The 18931-nt window shown below is 46.1% G+C and overlaps 1 protein-coding gene and 1 long non-coding RNA gene across 13 annotated transcripts in view; one reads left to right on the forward strand and one right to left on the reverse strand.

Moving 5' to 3' along the window:
• Positions 1–14639, reverse strand: part of Ggta1 (glycoprotein alpha-galactosyltransferase 1) — a 78099-nt gene extending 63460 nt beyond the window's left edge. For 9 of the 11 annotated variants that reach the window (NR_199191.1, XM_087648610.1, NM_001437133.1 and 6 more), the window contains 1 exon segment: positions 14449–14639. The gene's annotated coding sequence lies outside the window, so the exon portion shown is untranslated. 11 annotated transcript variants of the gene reach the window in all.
• The window catches only part of LOC120101530 (uncharacterized), a 31433-nt gene continuing 26008 nt past the window's right edge, over positions 13507–18931 (forward strand). The window contains exon 1 of one of the 2 annotated variants that reach the window (XR_015684268.1): positions 13507–14078. This is a non-coding gene — a long non-coding RNA (uncharacterized LOC120101530). The remainder of the gene's footprint in view (positions 14079–18931) is intronic. The other variant, XR_015684267.1, reaches the window with a different exon arrangement.

The raw sequence follows: 18931 nt of genomic DNA on the forward strand, positions 1-18931 counted from the left end.
TCTGCCTCTTGAGTTTGGTATTAAAGTTGTGTGCCATCAAACCCAGCAGGCACCTAGAATTCACTAATCTTTCCCAATCTAAGCCCCTCCCTTTGCCTTACCTCCCTGTAGTTCCACATTGTTTAATCTCTTTCTTGGTCTTCTCAGGGAAACGTCTTAAAATCTCTAGTTTAGGAAAACCGAAACAAGTCAGGGGATGGTGGCACCCGCCTTTAATCCCAGCACTCAGGAAGCAGAAGCAGGCCGATCTCTGAGTTCAAGGCCAGCCTGGTCTACAGAGCCAGTTCCAGGATAGCCAGGGCTACACAGAGAAATCTTGTTTCAAAAATCAAACAAACAAAAACAAATAAAAAAGATTGAAACGTTTTAGACATACCTAAAACTCTGAGATTGAAGCAGTGATTAATTAAAAGTCTCCTCACAACGAAACCTAAACTTTGTTTTTAACAATGTTTTTTGTTGTACTAATTTAATTAATTCCAGTGTTTTTGCTCATGTGTAAATCCATGCAGTACACGCAGGCAGTGCCTGTGGAATCCAGCAGAGGATGTCAGATCCTCCAGGATCCCCTGGGACCAGTGTTAAAGATGGTTGTGAACTGAGTGCTGGGTATCAGACTCTGGTCCTCTTGAAAAGCACCATCTCTCAGCCCCAAGTTCCAAATTTTTAAAGAGGATATAAGAACACCACCCCTCAAACTGTTCCACAAAGTAGGAAAGGAAGAGACACTGACAAATTCACTCTGTATAGCCAGTGTCACTGGTACCAAAACAAGATAAAAACACAATAGGAAGAAACAAAGAAAGAAAGAAAGAAAGAAAGAAAGAAAGAAAGAAAGGAAGGAAGGAAGGAAGGAAGGAAGGAAGGAAGGAAGGAAGGAAGGAAGGAACTACAACCCAATTTCCCTGATGAACAGAGATGTAAGAATTCTCAACCAAGGGGCTGGGGATTTAGCTCAGTGGTAGAGCGCTTGCCTAGGAAGCGCAAGGCCCTGGGTTCGGTCCCCAGCTCCAGAAAAAAAGAACCAAAAAAAAAAAAAAAAAAAAAAAAAGAATTCTCAACCAAATCCAGGAACACATTAATAGAACTGCAGAAGTCACCCACCCATTAAGAGCATTCTCCTGCAGAGAAGCCAAATCTGCTTCCCAGCACCTACATGGCTGCTACCAACTGTAACTCAAGTTCCAGAGGGTCCGATATCCTCTTCTGTGCTCCAGAGGCACCAGACACACGTGGTGCACATGTGTGCATGCAGGCAAACACTCATAGGAACGATTATTTCAGTCTTAATTCTTTTTTATAAAAAAAAGTCAAAAGATCATACGTTGTGATCCCATTGGTTTCATTGCAGGGATACAAGGTTGGTTCAACATACACAAAACAGTAAATGACCCATCACATACTTAGACATAGGGCAAGATAGACATGATCACCTTGATGGATACAGAAAGACACTTGACAAAGTTCAATATGCCTGCACGATAGGAAGTCTGAAACTAGAACAGATGGAATATACGTCAATATAATAAAGACTACACACATGTGACAAACCTGTAGGCAAGATTAGACAGGAGAGAACTGACCGTCTCTCCTTTAAACTCTGGGGCTAGACAAAGGTGCCCATGGGTGACTATTTTCTCCCTCATATCCAGTATAGTCCTCCGAGTCTTAGCTAGAGCACTTGGACAAGAGAGGAAGATATGAACAGAATAAAAGTAGTCAAAGAAGAAGCCAGTCAGTTCCCACTTTCAGATGACATGATCCTACACTTAAAATCTGGGGCTCAGCTTCAGTCCCAGCACTCAGAGTTAGAGGCCAGCCTGGTCTACAGGGTGAGCTCCAGGACAGCCAGGGCTACACAGAGAAACTCTGTATTAAAAAAACAAACAGGGTTGGAGAGATGGCTCAGTGGTTAAGAGTACTGATTGCTCTTCCAGAGTTCCTGAGTTCAATTCCCAGCAACCACAGGGTGGCTCACAACCATCTATAACAGATCCTGGTGTATCTCAAGACAGCTACAATGTACTCATATACATTAAATGAATAAAATACTTTTTTAAAAAAAGGTGTGTGTGTGTTTATATATGTTTATATATATATGTTTTAGTATGTCTTAAATATTTGACAATACATCATATTCTAAAAAGTATTAATTTTTCCCCTCAAATTCAAACTTTACTCGGTGCCTTGTGTGTGTGTGTTTAGGGTTTATTTATTATATATAACTACACTGTAGCTGTCTTCAGACACACTAGAAGAGGGCATCAGATCCCATTACAGATGGTTGTGAGCCACCATGTGGTTGCTGGGAATTGAATTCAGGACCTCTGGAAGAGCAGTCAGTGCTCTTAACCACTGAGCCATCTCTCCAGTCCGGTGCCTTGTGTTTTAGCAGATGCCTCTACATGGGGTCATGAGGTGACAAACAGATCCAGTCATGGGGCCACACTAGACTGTGTTTGGAGAATTCTTGAGCATAACTCAAATCTTTTCTTTTAAAATTTATTTATTTTCTCTGTGTTTGTTGTCTGCATGTATCCATTGTCCATGACCTCAGAGGCCAGAAGAGGACACAGAATGCCTTGGAACGGAGTGATAGACTGTTACAACTGCCACATGGATGCTGGGGACCAAACTCAGGTCCTCTGCAAGGGCTGCTGAGATATCTTTCCATCCCTTGGCCATGAACTCTTGGTTCTCCAGCATCCAGTTTGCAAATTCTGGGATTACAGGTGGGCAGCACATGGCCAGCTCATCCCTGGTGCCTCCCAGATGCTGAGGTAACTCTTCCGTAGGACACAAGTATTTTATCCGAGGCAATAAGCCCACTTGCCCTTTGCTGTAGAGTGAGCTGCTGGGGGCTGGAGAGATGGCTCAGTGGTTAAGAGCACTGATTGCTCTTCCAGAGGTTCTGAGTTCAAATCCCAGCAACCACCTGGTGGCTTACAACCATCTGTAATGGGATCTGATGCCCTCTTCTGGTGTGTCTGAAGACAGTGACAGTGTACCCATATACATAAAATAAATAAATCTTTTTTTAAAAAATTTAAAAAAAAAACAAAAAACAAAACAAAAAAACCCAAACAAACAAACCTTACAGTTTCCACCAGAAAACTCTACATCTGATAAACATTTTTAGTAAAGTTGCAAGCTAGAAATACCAACAGATAAAAGCTTTTTATATACACCAAAAAAAAAAAAATGAACTCGCTGAGAAAGGTATTAGGAGAAATATTCCATTGTCAATAGCTTCAGGAGAAATAAATAAAGGAACAATGTGTCTAGGAATAAATCTTACAGTGGAAACTTTAAGACATTGAGCAGTGGGTTGAAGAAGACAATTGATAATGGAAAAGGTTTCCATGATCAAGGTACAGCAGTCTCTGCGCCTCAGACAGAAGTTACTATCTACGCTATATAAAGACTTGAATAAAAGTAAACACATCAAAACCCCCTGCCAAGTATCCACACAAGGCCGCTGGGCTAGCAGTTCTCAGAGGAAGAAACACAAAAGACTGGCTTTGCTCAGCATCCTTAGCTATCAGGGAAACGCTAATTAGAATGGCTTTGGAGATCCATCCCACCGTAGTCATCGGCTACCATCCAGAACTCAAATGATAACACACGCAGGTAAGGATGTGAGCGAGAGAGGGTCCTTGTTCTCTGCCGATGAGAATGGAGACACACTAAGCCACTGTACAAACCTGTGCAAGGGTTTCACACAAAACTAAAAACAAACAGCCACAAGCCCCAGGTCTACCATTCCTGGACTCTTATGTCGTAGACAGAGATTCTCGGCTGCCCGTGTTGACAGCTGATCTGTTCATAAGAACAAAAAAAAAAAAAAAAAAATGAAACCAGCCTAGGCTTGCATTGGCTGGTGAGTGGACATAAAAATTCAACATATATAAATATGCATGGAGGGCTGGAGAGATGGCTCAGTGGTTAAGAGCACCGACTGCTCTTTCAGAGGTCCTGAGTTCAAATCCCAGCAACCACATGGTGGCTCACAACCATCTGTAATGGGATCTGATGCTCTTTTCTGGTGTGTCTGAGGACAGCTACAGTGTGCCTATATGTAATAAATGAATAAATCTTTATAATTAAATAAATAAATATGCATGGAAATCTTATTAAGCCTCAAATAAAAAAATGAAACCCTCAGGAAAATGGATGAAACTAGAGAATATTATATTGAGGTACTCAGGAAAATGAATACTTCCCATTCTCTCTCGTACACTGATCCTGGCCTTTAATATTTACGGATGTGCAGTTATGTGCTTACATGTTAGTTGTAAGTGTAGGGCATGAAACTAGAACGGGAGGAGAGGGGGCGTGAGAGGGTGAAGAGTTTAAAGGAAGGGACTGAGGATTGAGGAGGGTCATAGAACACAAGTGGCATGAATGTGACCAGGGAACCAACGTGAAAAGGGTCTAAGTGAGAGCATGGGGAGGAGGGAGTGGGGAAGAGGGGAGGAAGAGAGGAGGCAGGGTGGGAGGAGATGGGGAGGGGAAGAGGGAAGGAGGGAAGAGGATCCAGGTTCGGTTCCCAGAACCCACATGTTAGTTCACAACTGTCAGTAACTCCAGTTCCTGGGATCTAACGCCCTCTTCTGGCTTCTAAAGGCACTGCACTCATGTGCGCATGCACGCACGCGCACACACATAAAATCAAAAAGAAATATTAAAAAATAAAATATAACAAAAATACCTGCTTAGACAGGCGAGGGGGGTACATGTTTGGGAAATGGGGACAAGGGAATTCAGAGAGAGACTGAAGCTGATCTGGGATACCTAGACGATATAGAAAAAGCCTGTCTCAAAAACCTACTTCTTAGGCTGGGTGGGCATGGTGCTGTATGCCCTTAACCCCAGAACTCAGGAGGCAGAGGCAGGTGGATATCTACGAGTTTAAGGCCAGTATGGTCTATGTATATCAGCTTCTAAGCCAGTCAGGACTACGTAAGGAAGCGGAGGACGAAGTTTCTTGAGCTGGCCAGTTAGCTCAGCAGCCTAAGGCACTGGCCATGAAACCTGAGCATCTGACTCGAGTCCCAGGAAGCACATGGTGGGAAGAAAGAACAAAGCTCTACCAGCTGCCCACCGACCTCCACACGGGCACCACCCACGCACATACAATAAACGTATTTGTAATTTTTGTAAAATGTCAGTGCTTCCTGCCGGCTCGGCTTTCAAGATCTGGCTCGTTCACCTTCCACCCTGTCCTCCAGTCTTTGTGTATTTTGGTAATCTATTTGCACAATGGAACTTCTCCGCCCGTCCTGCCCCCCACAGCCCCCAGCACTGTTCTGCAACACTTAACAATGAAGTCAATTCATTCCTTTCTCTGCCACAGACATCCCTCCTTCCTGTCCTCTCTCAGTCACTGGCACCATGACCCATGCCATACTTAAGGCCAGGAACATTCCTGAATCTACCTAGATTATTGACTATAAGAACCAAGTCTGAAAATCCTAGTCGATAACACAGAACACTCTGGAGCCCAGGCATCTATGCCTAAAGCTACTCTGAGGGAGACATGCACAGGAGATAGCTTAGCAGCCAATAATGAACTTGACAACCTAGTTCCCTCACCTGCACACAATACATACAGACACTCATCTCAACAACTGTAGTATACACACACGCGCACACACACACACACACACACACGCACACACACACACACACATGCACGCACACATACACACACACACACACACAACTCCAGTTCTCACACACTGCTATGGGAGTAATTTTACTCCTGGGTGAACACCAAGAATGTTCGCATGCTAACCCCAAACTGGAAGGGGCTAACCTGGCCACTAATGAGAGAAGAGATAAGCAAATGGCTTAACAATAGAAGAATCAAATTACCCACAAACATACCACAATTGAATCTTAACACATTGTATGAGTGAAATAAACCAGATATGCTTGGTTCTGTTCACATGAAGTCCAGGATCAGGCAAAACACACACACACACACACACACACACACACACACACACACACACACACACACAACAAAAGCAAAACTCAATGAGCAACGGAACCAGGAAATGGCTGCATGGACAGAGTGGGAGGACGATGAGTATTTTCTAGGGAGATAATATTTTTTTAAGATTTATATTTTTTATTGAGGTGTATGCATGTCTCTATGGGGTGTGTGCACAAGCATATGGGTACCCTCAGAGGTGGGAGGAAGGTATCAGAGGTACCCCCTGGAGCTGGAGTTGCAGGCATTTATGAACCATCTGACTTGACTTGAGGGCTAGAAATAAAAACTCGGGCCCTCTGAGGAGCAGAACGCACTCTTCAACTTCTGAGCAGTCCCTCTAGGCCTGAAGAAAATATTTTGTCTCATTTTGGGTAGCTGCTTACATCAAAACCATAAGGCTGGGGAGGTATCTCAGTTGGCAGGGTCCTTTCTTAGCACACACAGCCCCCGGTTCAATCCCCAGCACTACACAAGGTCACCTAGCACTCCCTGGAGGCAGGAAGTCAGAAATCTAAGACCATCCTTAGCTACATATAATCTAGACCAGCCTGGGCTAAATGAGACCCTGTCTCAAAAAATTAAAATAAATAAAGGAGGTTGCTTATATTTCATTGCCTGCTCACTTTCTTGGATTCTAATAGAAAGTCTAACTGCTCCTTTCCCATGTCTTAGTGAGGGTTTCTATTAATGTGGTGAAACACCATTACCGAAATGGCTCATCCCTGGAGGAATCAGGGCAGGAATCCGGAGACCAGAGCTGATACAGAGGCCATGAGAGGTGTTGCTTATTGACTGGACTCCAAGACTTGCCTTGCTCGGTCTGCTTTCTTGGAGAACCCAGGACCGCCAGCCTAGGGATGGCACCACCCACAATGGGCTGGGCGCTCCCCCATTGATCACTGAGAAAATGCCTTACAATTCCCAGTAACTTGATCTCATGGAGGCATTTCCTCAACTGAGGCTCCTTTCTCTGATGACCCTTGTGTCAAGTTGACCGCAAACCAGCAGTAGACTCTCATCTGTCTTTTCTTTCTTTCTTTCTTTCTTTCTTTCTTTCTTTCTTTCTTTCTTTCTTTCTTTCTTTCTTTCTTTTTTTTAATCAGCATTTACTTTGCCTTCCAAATTCTTTTTTTTAAGACTTATTTTATTTATTTCATGTATGTGAGTACACTGTCGCTGTCTTCAGACACACCATAGGAGGGCGTCAGATCCCATTACAGATGGTTGTGAGCCACCATGTGGTTGCTGGGATTTGAACTCAGGACCTCTGGAAGAGCAGCCAGTGCTCTTAACGGCTGAGCCATCTCCCCAGCCCTCATCTGTCTTTTCTTTGGGAAGCACACTCATTTTGACCCGTTTAGCCAGTGTTTCTTTGCTGACACCTCCCACCCTGTAATGAAGCTTGCGACTCTCCATTGCTGAGCCTACCTTGGACCTCGTGTCAAAAGGTCTGAGTATCCCCCACTTATCCAGCTCCTTCCAGCAGCTAACAAGATTTATGGATTTTCTGCCCTGCTGTTTTTCTTGCCAATTCCTCTGGAACCTGTTTCAAAGTTCTTTTAACAACAAGATGAAGAGACCCAGCAAAAGAGAACACACTTGTCGCCCATAGGAGAATCATAAACAAGGACAAAACGGATGGCCGGAGATGCTGCAGCTCAGGGAGGTTCCTGACGGTGGCTCATGCATCCTGCCCTCTGGCTAGTCCCCCAATTCAATCTCCAAGCTTTCTCTCTGTCCCTGTGAGCTTCAGGACCTTTGCTTTGGTGGTGGCTGGCATGTATTGGAGAGGAAACGTATCGGAAACACTGGTGATTCTTCGAGTCTTGAGACATTTTACATAATGTACTAACCGGGTACTAAAGGGAATGGAGAGCCCCCTAGAGTCATAAGCGTCCAACGCATTTGTGCCTAGGATAAAAGGCTCTTCTAGGATTGCCCAGTCACTCTAGATTCTTCCAGGAAGGAAATTAAAGCCATATCTAAGAGGCAATTATATCCACCCCAATGTGTGTGCATGTGCGTGCATAAGTGCGTAAGTGAGTGCATAAGTGCGTAAGTGCGTTTGTGCGTAAATCTTGGTCACCACTGCTCAAAGCAACTTGTGGGTCCCGACTATCATTAGTAGGGGGAACTTAGACCCCAAGGACTCTGGAATTGGGGAGAGCATATACCCAATTCCCAGTAAACTTTTGGGCCTTTATTCTCATCGGCCAGCATAACTCTGAGATTAGTAGTGCATGCTCTAGCCACAGTTCACAGGCCCCCTAACCTTCCTTCTCCTCAGTTACCAACTCACTCATCAAATGTGCTCTCTGCGATCAGGACGAATTTGACCCCCCCCCCCCCCGGGCCTTAAAAACAAGGACGTGAACTTGTCCCTGCACAGTGTTCCTAGGAGTTTACTCCAGCTTGTTAGAGTTACCAATCACTGGTAATTTAGGTTTTCAGATCATAGGGCAGTGGTGGTGCACGCCTCTAATCCTAGCACTCGGAGGCAAGTAGATCTCTGGGAGTTCGAGGACAACAGAATTCACAGTGAAATCCTGTCTTGAAAAACCAAGAAAGAAAAAGAAAGGAAGAAGGAAAGAAAGAGAAAGAGAGTGAGAGAGAGAGAGAGAGAGAGAGAGGGAAAAGAAAGCTTTAAGATCAAAATAAATAAATAATAATTAAAATGTTTACCATCATCCTCCTGCTCCATCTATCTGCCTTATAAAAGGTAAAAGCGATCAAATGCCCTCTCCGTCCAAGTCCTTCAAGGCTGTCCTAACTGACCTTCTTGGAAGTGGGGGTGGGGAGTAGTCAACAACCAAACTTGGACTGGAGCCCGTGAAAATACAGGGGCTAAAAGAATACCCATCCTTTTGGTCCCTACCTGAGTCAACCAGGCTACAGGGGATGATTGGACACTTACCTAAGGGCCCTGAAAGTTCTTGCAAGTTTACGGGCCCTCTAGATTAGAGGAGCCATGGAGAGGCAGAGATTAGGTCTATTATACATTCTGCGAAGACGATGATCAACAGACAGAAACTCCCTCAGGACTTCCAGGGAAACAACAAGAAGACTGACTTATTCCAGCAGATGGCTAAACTGTCAGGGGAAAGACTAAGAGACTTAAGGGGATCTCCAAAGTCCCTGAAACAGGCCCTGAGGGAGCCCCCAACTGACCTTAATAATAAAAAGAAAAATGAGTAAGCTTCAGCTACCTACAAAGTCTTAACCAGCCAGCAGGAAAGTACAGCAAAAGTCAAACAACTCGAGAAAATGGGAAATAAGACAGGTGACTGGACTTTAAAAGGACAAGTCAGGCCTCCAGGCCTCTATGAGCCATAGATACACTGGGGAGAGCAGTCAGAGCAAAGGGCTCTCAGCTTTCTCTGACCATCAACAGAATGCTGTTCGAGTATCCGGATAATTCTGCTAAGTGGTTCATTGGCTTTACACAAATCCACGAAATCAGATTTAGTCCACAAAGACAGCGTCCAGATTTCTGTGGCGGAAATGAGTTCTGTCTGCTCGAACAGTAATGACCCCATTAGTAATGATCCCGTTCACCCCAGGAGCTACACTACTGTACCTGCTGTCTTTTTACAATGGACCCATCCTCCAAAGGACTCTGGCTCCTCAGATAACCTCAAGGACCTGAAAGTCAGCAGGTGTGGAGACGCCGAGCCCTTCTGTGCCTCCGTTTTAGATGGAGGTGCTTAGATCCACCACTTAGACAGCCGTATCCTAAATGTTAGGTCTCAATTCTTGTGGGACAAATACTGGGTAGCTAGACAGTCATTAATGAGCTTGGAAGTCACTAAAGATGGACCTCTCCCATTGATGGGGAGGTCTGAGGACTTTGCCAAGGTCCTTTGAGGAAGAGCTCCTTTCTCAGAGTCATAGAATGGAATCGAGGTCCTATCTATGGCCTCGGGAGACTTGACATTCTTCCCCTACCCTATTCCCCCCCCCTTCTCCCTCCAGAGACAGGGTTTCTCTGTGTAACAGCCCCAACTGTCCTGGAACTTACTTTGTAAACCAGGCTGGTCTCGAACTCACAGAGATCCACCTGCTTCTGCCTCCTGAACGCTGGGACTATAAAGGTGTGTATCACTACACCCAACTTCACTCTAATCAGTCCCAAAGATTATAATAATATTACATACTATTGTCCTCTCCCTTAAAATTAATCCAACTGGGCCTGTCAATCATCCATCCCAGAGACCAACCCGAAGGGAACCTGACACACCTGGACGTATGGTGAGGCCATAGGAGGGGATAATTACCCCCTTAAGGAGACGATGTACCCCTCAGAAACGCCCCCATCCCAAGTTAAACATCTCCATTACTAAGTCTTTTAATTTTCTGAGAACTCAAGAAACATAAGCTCTCCTTTCACCTCTTTTGGTCTCTTCTTTGGACTCCAGATGAAATCCTAAGTATTAAGCACATCTGTGCTGATCCTCCGAGATTGTTTCCCTGAACACATTCCGGAAAAAAAACTGCTTACAGACTTACATGAGCCTGCCATTGGACCTCAACTCAAAAGGCCCCTCTCTCTCTCTCTCTCCAGTCCCTGCCAAAGTTCATGGTTTACCTATCTTGCCATTTTCTTCAAGTTCTAAAACAATCCTCAAGCTTTAAAAAACAAAACAAAACAAACTCCAACAACACAAGAAACCACAAACCTTCACTGAGCTGTGTTTGGTCAGGTGCAGTAGAACACACCTGTGATTTTCACACCCAGTGAGACTGAGATGGGGGAATCTGAAATAGAGAGCCCAAGGCCAGTTTGCCCTACAAAGCAAGACCCTATCTCAAAACAAACTGTGCTCAGGGATATTGCTCAGTGGTAGAATATCAGGGGCTTAGACTACAGCTCAGGAGGTTACAACAACCCAACTGGGTATTTAAAGGTCCTGGGTTCAGATGTCTGCATCAACGAACTCCACCCCCTCCCCCAGGCACACAACTCAAGACTTGTGTAACAGTCTCCTCCTAGATTAAAATATTTAGTCCTTCAGGGGAGTCCCTTAAACAGGGAGGTAAGCAACACCAACAAAAAATAGCTCCAGGAAGTCCCTGAAACTGACCAGATTCACTACCCCTCCCACCCCCTGCAAGAACAAGCAGTAAAAGCTGAGAATCTCTCCTAGACTGATGGGAGGTGAGCTGCAAAGAAGACTCTGAGACCAGACCAGCTGCCTGGAAGAAGCAGAAACCAACTGAGCTTCCTAGACCAGGCTTAGCTATTACTTGGAAAAGACACTCTCTAACCTGCTGAGCTATCTGCAGGCTATGCAGTGTGCTCCAAGTTCCCAGCTGTCCCTGAGTCACATCTACTCCTGTAGTGACCCCTCACCCATATTCCCATAAGCAACACAATAAAGCGCATTGGTTCATCAAGTTGGATTTTGGTCTGCCCTGGACTCCCTATCCGGATGAGTAGGCATGTATGTTACATCCCCCTGGCAAGAGTATTGTCACCCAAGACCTCAGCCACTTCGCAGAAAATGACCAGCCTGGGCCAAACAAACACAAGGACTGTCCCTCTAAAACCTTCCAACTCATTAAACCAAAAATATGCATAGTTTGTGTATTTTAGTGCATGTAAATTAGAGTGTGATTAAAAATTTGTAAATAGGGGCTGGGGATTTAGCTCAGTGGTAGAGCGCTTACCTAGGAAGCGCAAGGCCCTGGGTTCGGTCCCCAGCTCCGAAAAAAAGAACCAAAAAAAAAAAAATTGTAAATAAATCTTAAGGACTCAAAGGACTCAGAAAGCATTTTCATTTCAAACAAATTAATATTCACACCTGAACTGCACCTATTTAAATGCTCAGCCCCCCCCCCCCCCGCCACTCTCCCCCCCTTCCTCCTAGAGCCACAGCATCTGTTCCTCAGCCATTTTCTTGCCATGGTGGGAGATGCAGTCAGGTAGTGGTGGCACCACGCCTTTTTTTTTTTAAAAAGATTTTATTTATTTTATATATAAGTACACTGTAGCTGTCTTCAGACACACCAGAGGAGGAGGACATCAGATCCCATTACAGATGGTTGTGAGCCACCATGTGGTTGCTGGGATTTGAACTCAGGACCTCTGGAAGAGCAGTTCATGCTCTTAACCACTGAGCCATCTCTCCAGCCCCGGCACCACGCCTTTAATCCCAGCATTTGGGAGGCAGAAGCAGTTAAAGGCCAGCTATAGAGTAAGTTCCAGGACAGCCAAGGCTACACAGAAAAACCCTGACTCAAAAACAAACACACATACCAAACAAACAAACAAACAAACAAACAAAAAACAAGAAGTGCACAAGCCTTAGAAATTGGCTGGAGTGCATTCCAATCTCAGTTTCTATTTAATCCCTAAGTGCTCATAAACCAGTGACTTAGCTTCTCCCACCTTTGATTTCCTTCTCCATCTATAAATCCGGCCAACAGTGGCAAGCTTATCCTTTTAGGCTACGGAACCTGAGAGACTAGTGTACCCTAAAAGTCTCACTAAGACCCAGAAGTGCACAGGGAGTAAGACTCATGGTCAGCCCCTGGCCCAGAAGTGTCAGAATGCAGGGGAAATGGCTGCTCAGAGCCCTGGCCAATCCTGCTCTGTAAAGTTCGGCTTCTGGTAAATTTCAGCCACAGAGGGCCATGGCAGTAATCAATTGATCTTCTCCTGCCTTCTGATCTTAGACATTGCCCTAATCACAGGGAATGGGGATAGGAGGCCTCCCCCAAACGTCCTCTGGGGACTTCCTAACCCAGAGAGAAAGTAGAAGTGGACAAATTGGTTCTATGTAGTAAGATCAGGAGGAACAGAAGCCAGGGCCTCCAGGTACCCAGCCTAAGCCATTTGGGGCCTAGGCCAAGGCCTCTGGAACCAGGTAATTCTTTTTTTTTTTTTTTTTTTTTTTTTTTTTTTTTTTTTTTGGTTCTTTTTTTTCGGAGCTGGGGACCGAACCCAGGGCCTTGCGCTTCCTAGGCAAGCGCTCTACCACTGAGCTAAATCCCCAACCCCAGGAACCAGGTAATTCTAAGAGAAGTGTCCAGCCCTATATTTAGTCACCGGATACCTGTTATTTACAAAAGATAGCTTGCACCCGAATCCAGCTCCCATCTGGAAGCAACTACTCCCCAAAATAACTGTAAGGAAGGTAGTAAGCACTGTGAAAAGACAGAGACTCCCATAGTCCTGGCATCCCGGCCCCCGGACACCCGGAGCCATGGCCAGCCCCCTCGTCTTTGCCTACCCAGATCCTGAGAGTGAGGTCTTCAGCAGAATCGGTATTTCTCATTCCAAGAGTCTACAAGGGAAGGTGTCGCTCGGCTAAGAAAAGGCAAGACTAGGGCTCCACCCAGAATCTCCAGCCTCCTGAGACACACCTAGCTACCTCCAGGCAAATGAAAGAGGCAGTCAGATCTGTTCTAGTGCCCAGACACGCAAAACCCCAAAAATAAGAGTCCCTGGGTCCCGGGTCCTTCCTGGGGGAGGGGCTAGTGGCGCTGACATCCCCGCCCTCTTAGCTTAGTCCTGGCCCCCCTGCAGCAAGAAAGACTGCAGTCTCTCAGTCTCTCTGTTCTCCTTCCTCTGCGCCCCCCAGCCCTGACATTATTTCCCGCTTCGCTGTTTCTTGGATGATTCTCAAGAGTTTGTGCAATCGCATATGTATGAAAACGTTATAATGAAACGCAGCACTTTGCATGCTAACATAAAATAAGTTTAAAATAATAAAACGTGTGTGTGTGTGTGTGTGTGTGTGTGTGTGTGTGTGTGTTCTGTTGAGCGGTTCCCCTGCCATCTTCAAATGCTGGATGGTGCCTCTTTGCAGTGGGAACAGGTCGTTGGAAAAGTTGTTACGAGATTTCCTCTCATCACCCAACACAGCAAAGTTAGCGCCTGAGACTTTGCCTAGGCTTGATTTTGGCTTGGTCCTTCCTTCACTGTTAAAAGTCTGTCTGTCTCTCAAATTCGGGTGTCTCTCACTTTACCTCTACCTGCTGTACTCCTTTCCCATCTCGTCCGGAAGAAGTGCCATCCCGCCCTGTCCTGTCCTACAGCAGGAAAAGACACCTACTCCTTTTCTAAGACTCACTGGTGAGTACTGGTGGTCCCGAGACCTGCCCTGCCCTCCCCTCCCCTGCCAGCCATGCCTTGCTTGCTCTCTCCCCTGCCCTGCCCTGCCCTACCCAGTTCTGCTTCTCAGAGACGGAGGGAAAAGGGCGGGCGACCCCCTTAAGCAGACCAGCAGGCCCTGGTCTGGAAGGCTGAACAGATGCAGCCGACACCTCAGGGTGGGACAGAGCCTGGAGTTCAGATGTGGATACAGAGGAAATGATCAAGTGACCGAGACAAAAGCAAGAACCGTAGTAGGGCTGGGCCGGAGCAGCGGCGCTCCCGCTCACCCACACCTCCTCCCCACGCGCTTGGCTCCTGGCTTCGGTGTCAGACGCCCGGTGGAACCCACCTGATCTGCAGAACCAGGCCCGGCGTGTGCGGTCGGCCGCGATGGGGACAGGACCACGCACGCGGGCGGCGCCCTGCGCTGCAGGAGACCGGGTCGCTGCTCCGCCTGGGTGTGCCGGGCGGGGTGCGCGCCTCCGGCCCCTGCCGGCGCCTCCTCTGGGCAGCGCGCGGCGGCCTAGGGCGCGGGCGAGTGGCGAGCTCGGACCACGGAGTGGGAGTCTAGCCGGTCCCCGCCCCCGGCCCCGACACAGCGTCCGGCCGGATGCACGTGTGATGCATCGGGTGTCCCTCACTTTACCCCTACCTGCACCCCTTTCCCTTCTGTGGGAGGAGTGATGTTGTTTCATCTCCACTCAAGCAGAAAAAAGCCTGAAACCAGCAAAAAAAAAAAAGTCACAGCCGCCTGTGTCTTCTGACCTGCACGTGGTGATGGAGGTCGCGGAGGAACTGAAAGGGTTACTGGTGATGGGGTCGGGGACCGGGATCCTATATAATGAGGAATGGTTTCATGGACACTGGCTTACAGCCAGACACCTGGAAACCTGGAAGGTCTTCCTCCACCGCGTGTGTCTCAGGGAAGAAAGACGGGAGAAAGGGCCACAGGCTACAGGCTAAGGACTGCCATGGATGGTTACTAGGAGGCTAGGTCTCTCAGCCCTGAGCTCTGGGGTGAAAAGCTGGCCAAGAGGCTTCTAGAGCATAGCTTGCTTGTGGTCTTCGAGCCTTGGGTGTCCTCTGACAGTTATACAGAGCCATTGCGATCTTCTCCTGTAATCATTTAAAAAGGAGCTGAAAACAACTGTGGTGGAGTTTGTATCTCTATAACCAACAAGCACATCTGCCCTCATCTGGTTTGCTCCACCCTCAGGTTCAGTTGAATCTGTTTTACCCCCAGAAAAAAAAAGGGTATTTGCTTTTGCTAAAATACTCACCATTGGACATAGTTGTTTGTTTTTTTTTTTTATGAGAGTTTTAAAGTTTTTGTTTGTTTTATAAGTGTGGGTGTTTTGCATACAGGTGTGTGTGTGTGTGTGTGTGTGTGTGTGTGTGTTCGCGCGCGCGCAACGTATGTGCCTTGGTGTTCCAGGAGTTCAAAAAAACTATTTGGATCCCCTAGATCTGGAATTCAAGATGGTTTGGGCCACCTTGTGGGCGTGGGAACAGAACTCAGGTCCTATGTATAAGCCCCTAGAGGCTCACAAGTAGCCAGGCCCCTCCCCGGAGGACTTCCGAATGCCAAAAAGTCAGGTTCCGCCCACAGAACACTCATTCCCTATGGTTGGCCAGACCCAGCTCCCTGCTCTCCTCGTCCCCTCCCCGCCCCCCTCAGCCCCCACCCCCACCCGCTCGCCAGCCATTCAGAGTAAAAAGCCCAAACTCCGCCCCAAGAAACGCTGTGTTAACCCTGTTTTCGGCTTCCTTCTCTGCTGCTTCTCCCCCCAAGCCGAGGCAGCCACCTTCCTGGGTTCTTGTTGGGTTCAGCCAGAACAGAGTTGTAACACTTGCATCCCCCGGGACCCTGGAGGGAGCTGTAACACTAGCAACACTATTCCTGTCAGAGTTGTAACACTTAACATTCATTCTACAACAGCAACAAGTGTTCTTTAACACTGAGCCATCTCTCCAGCTTTTGAACATAATTTACAGACTAAGAAACTTTGAACTTTACTACAGCCGAGCTGTAACTTGATGTCGCGGAGACTGCACACATTGTTGAAGGTCATTTGACAAAGGAAAGGGAACAAACACACAAACACAAGGCTAGACTCCTGAGGTGTGCATACTGCCAACGTACTCACCAAGAACTGCTGCAGAACTTGGGAAACCCCAGTGGAGTAAAGCAGCAGCAGAATGGAATCATAGGCCCCACGTAAAAGCTCAGGAATGAGGAGCCCATGCTAGTTTTTGTTTTGTTTTGTTGTTTTGTTTTTGCCAGTTTGACAAAGCTAACGTCATCTTGAGAAGAGGAAACTTCAATTAAGAAAAAGTCTCCAAAGATCCAGCTGTAGGGTATTTTCTTAATTGGTGACTGATGGGGGCAAGGCCAGCCCATTGTGGGTGGGGCCACCCCTGTGCTGGTGGTCCTGGGTTCTATGAGAAAGCCGGTTGAGCAGGCTTTGGGAAGCAAGCCAGTAAGCAGCACCCCTCCATGGCTTCTGCATCAGCCCTTGCCTCTAGGTTCCAGCTCTGCTTAAGTTCCTGCCCTGACTTCCTTCAGCACTGAGGAAGTGTAAGCCAAAGACACCCTTTCCTCAGCAGCTTGCTCTCAGACTTGGTGCTTTATCTTAACCCTGACTATTTATCTAACCCTTTATCTAACCCAGCCATTACAATGGGTCCTTTGCTGGAGGTCAATCCTAGCATTGTCTTGCCAATGTACTCACAGGAGCTCATTAGTAACCTGGGTTAAAACAGTAAGCTGAGGCACCTGCCGGGTGCATTAATTTCCACTTCTCCCTACCACAATTGAGACCCCTCTGTTAATTAGCCAGGATAAGATTTCCTTGCTGTTGCTCTGTTTTTATTAAAATAATATTTTCATTCACTATTCTGATCATGGTTTGCCTCTCCAGGTCCTCTCTACCAAAACTTTTTAGTTTGTTTGAGAATGTGTTGCTTACTCTGATTGGCTTTGAACTTGATACATAGCTCTGGCTGACCCTGACCTCTTGCCTACACCTCCCAAGTATTTAGAATTACAAGGGGGCTCCATTACACCCTGCTTGTTTTTGTTTGTTTGTTTTAAAGATTTATTTATTTATTACATATAAGTACACTGTAACTGTCTTCAGACACAGCAGAAGAGAGCATCAGATCCCATTACAGATGGTTATGAGTCACCTTGTGGTTGCTGGGAATTGAACTCAGGACCTCTGGAAGAGCAGTCAGTGCTCTTAACCACTGAACCATCTCTCCAGCCCTCCATGCATATTTATATATGTTGAATTTTTATGTCCACTCACCAGCCAATGCATCCCTGCTCCCTTTGTTTTTGAGGAGCAGACATGGTGATACACATCTATAATCCCAGCATTCAAGAGGCAGAGGTGGGAGATTGCCTCAAAACCAAAACTAGCCCCATCTATGTAGCTAAGGACCCTGTCTCAAAATAAGAAAACAGGGGATGGGGGTTGGGGATTTAGCTCAGTGGTAGAACGCTTGCCTAGCAAGCACAAGGCCCTGGGTTCGGTCCCCAGCTCCGAAAAAAAAGAAAAGGAAAAAAACAAAAAACAAAAAACAAAAACAAAACAAGAAAACAGGGGATGGCCAGATGGCCCAATGAGTAAGTTTGCTTACTACTAAGCCTGAGTTCAATCTCTAGAACTCATTGAGAACTGGCTCTACGGAGTTCTCTGACTCCACACATGAGCTCCCTTCTTCCCCTCCCCCGACACTACATAAAAACTGTTGGAGAAAACAACGATAGTTCTACAGGAATGAGAGAGTCCCCAAGGAGTTACCCCATGTTACTAGGGAAGTCCAAGTCCAGTCCTGGGCTCTTAGTCTCATTAATAAAAATAATTTAAGAATGAACTCAAAAGGAAACTCGAAGACAACTTTATTAGAGTTTAAAAAAACAAACAGACAAAAAAAATCCAGGACGGGTTTTTTTATAGTCACTGTTCTGTTGCTGTAAAGAGATACCATGACCGAGGCAAGTCTTAAAAAAAGAAAGCATTTAGTTTGGGGCTTGCTTACAGTTTCAGAGAGTTAGAGAGAGTTATGTCATGGTGAGGAGCATGGTTGCTTGCATGGGTCTAGAACAGTAACACTCTAGGCCTGACATGGGCTTTGAACCCTAAAAGCCCACCCCAGTGACACACTTCCTCCAACAAGGCCACTACTGTTCTAACATTCTAACCTAACAGAGTTCCAATTCCCAGTGTCGGTGACTAAGCATTCAAACATAGGTGCCTGCAGGAGGGTAGGGGGTATCTTATTCAAACCACAAGAGAAAAACCTGCAAATCTCAACAGCTACCCAGGTGAAGAAAAGGAGGAAGAGAGGACATCTGTCACCTGAAGGTGGGATGGGATGGGGTTTAGCCATATGGCAGATAAGCAATTCCACAGCAAGGAGGGAAGTTTGGGATAAGTAAAGGCCAAAACACTAGGAAAGCAGTTCATAAATGATATTAATGCTTTATACATTGTTTTTAAAAATAAAATTAAAATATAATACAGAAAAAATGGTAACTCAAAACTTCATACGGCTACTGTGAAACACAATGTGACAAGTTTAGTCTGTTCCTTGATTTTATGCTGATTTGAATTTTTTTTAATTTGATGCTAAAGTTTTTGTTCACGTTTGTGTTGTGGTTTTGCTCAGTTTATAGAGCCAAGGGCATACGAAACCCGTGCTCTGTTTAGATTTAAACTTGTGTCGGTAAAATGCGAGCTAATACTGTGGGTCTGCTAGACTTATTTTTAACTCTCTGAGGAAAATATCAAGTTCTCAAAAGTTAAACTAGCTGTTCCACTGAG

Source organism: Rattus norvegicus, chromosome 3 (assembly GCF_021556685.1).
Source record: "Rattus norvegicus strain SHRSP/BbbUtx chromosome 3, alternate assembly SHRSP_T2T, whole genome shotgun sequence".
Lineage (NCBI taxonomy): Eukaryota > Metazoa > Chordata > Mammalia > Rodentia > Muridae > Rattus > Rattus norvegicus.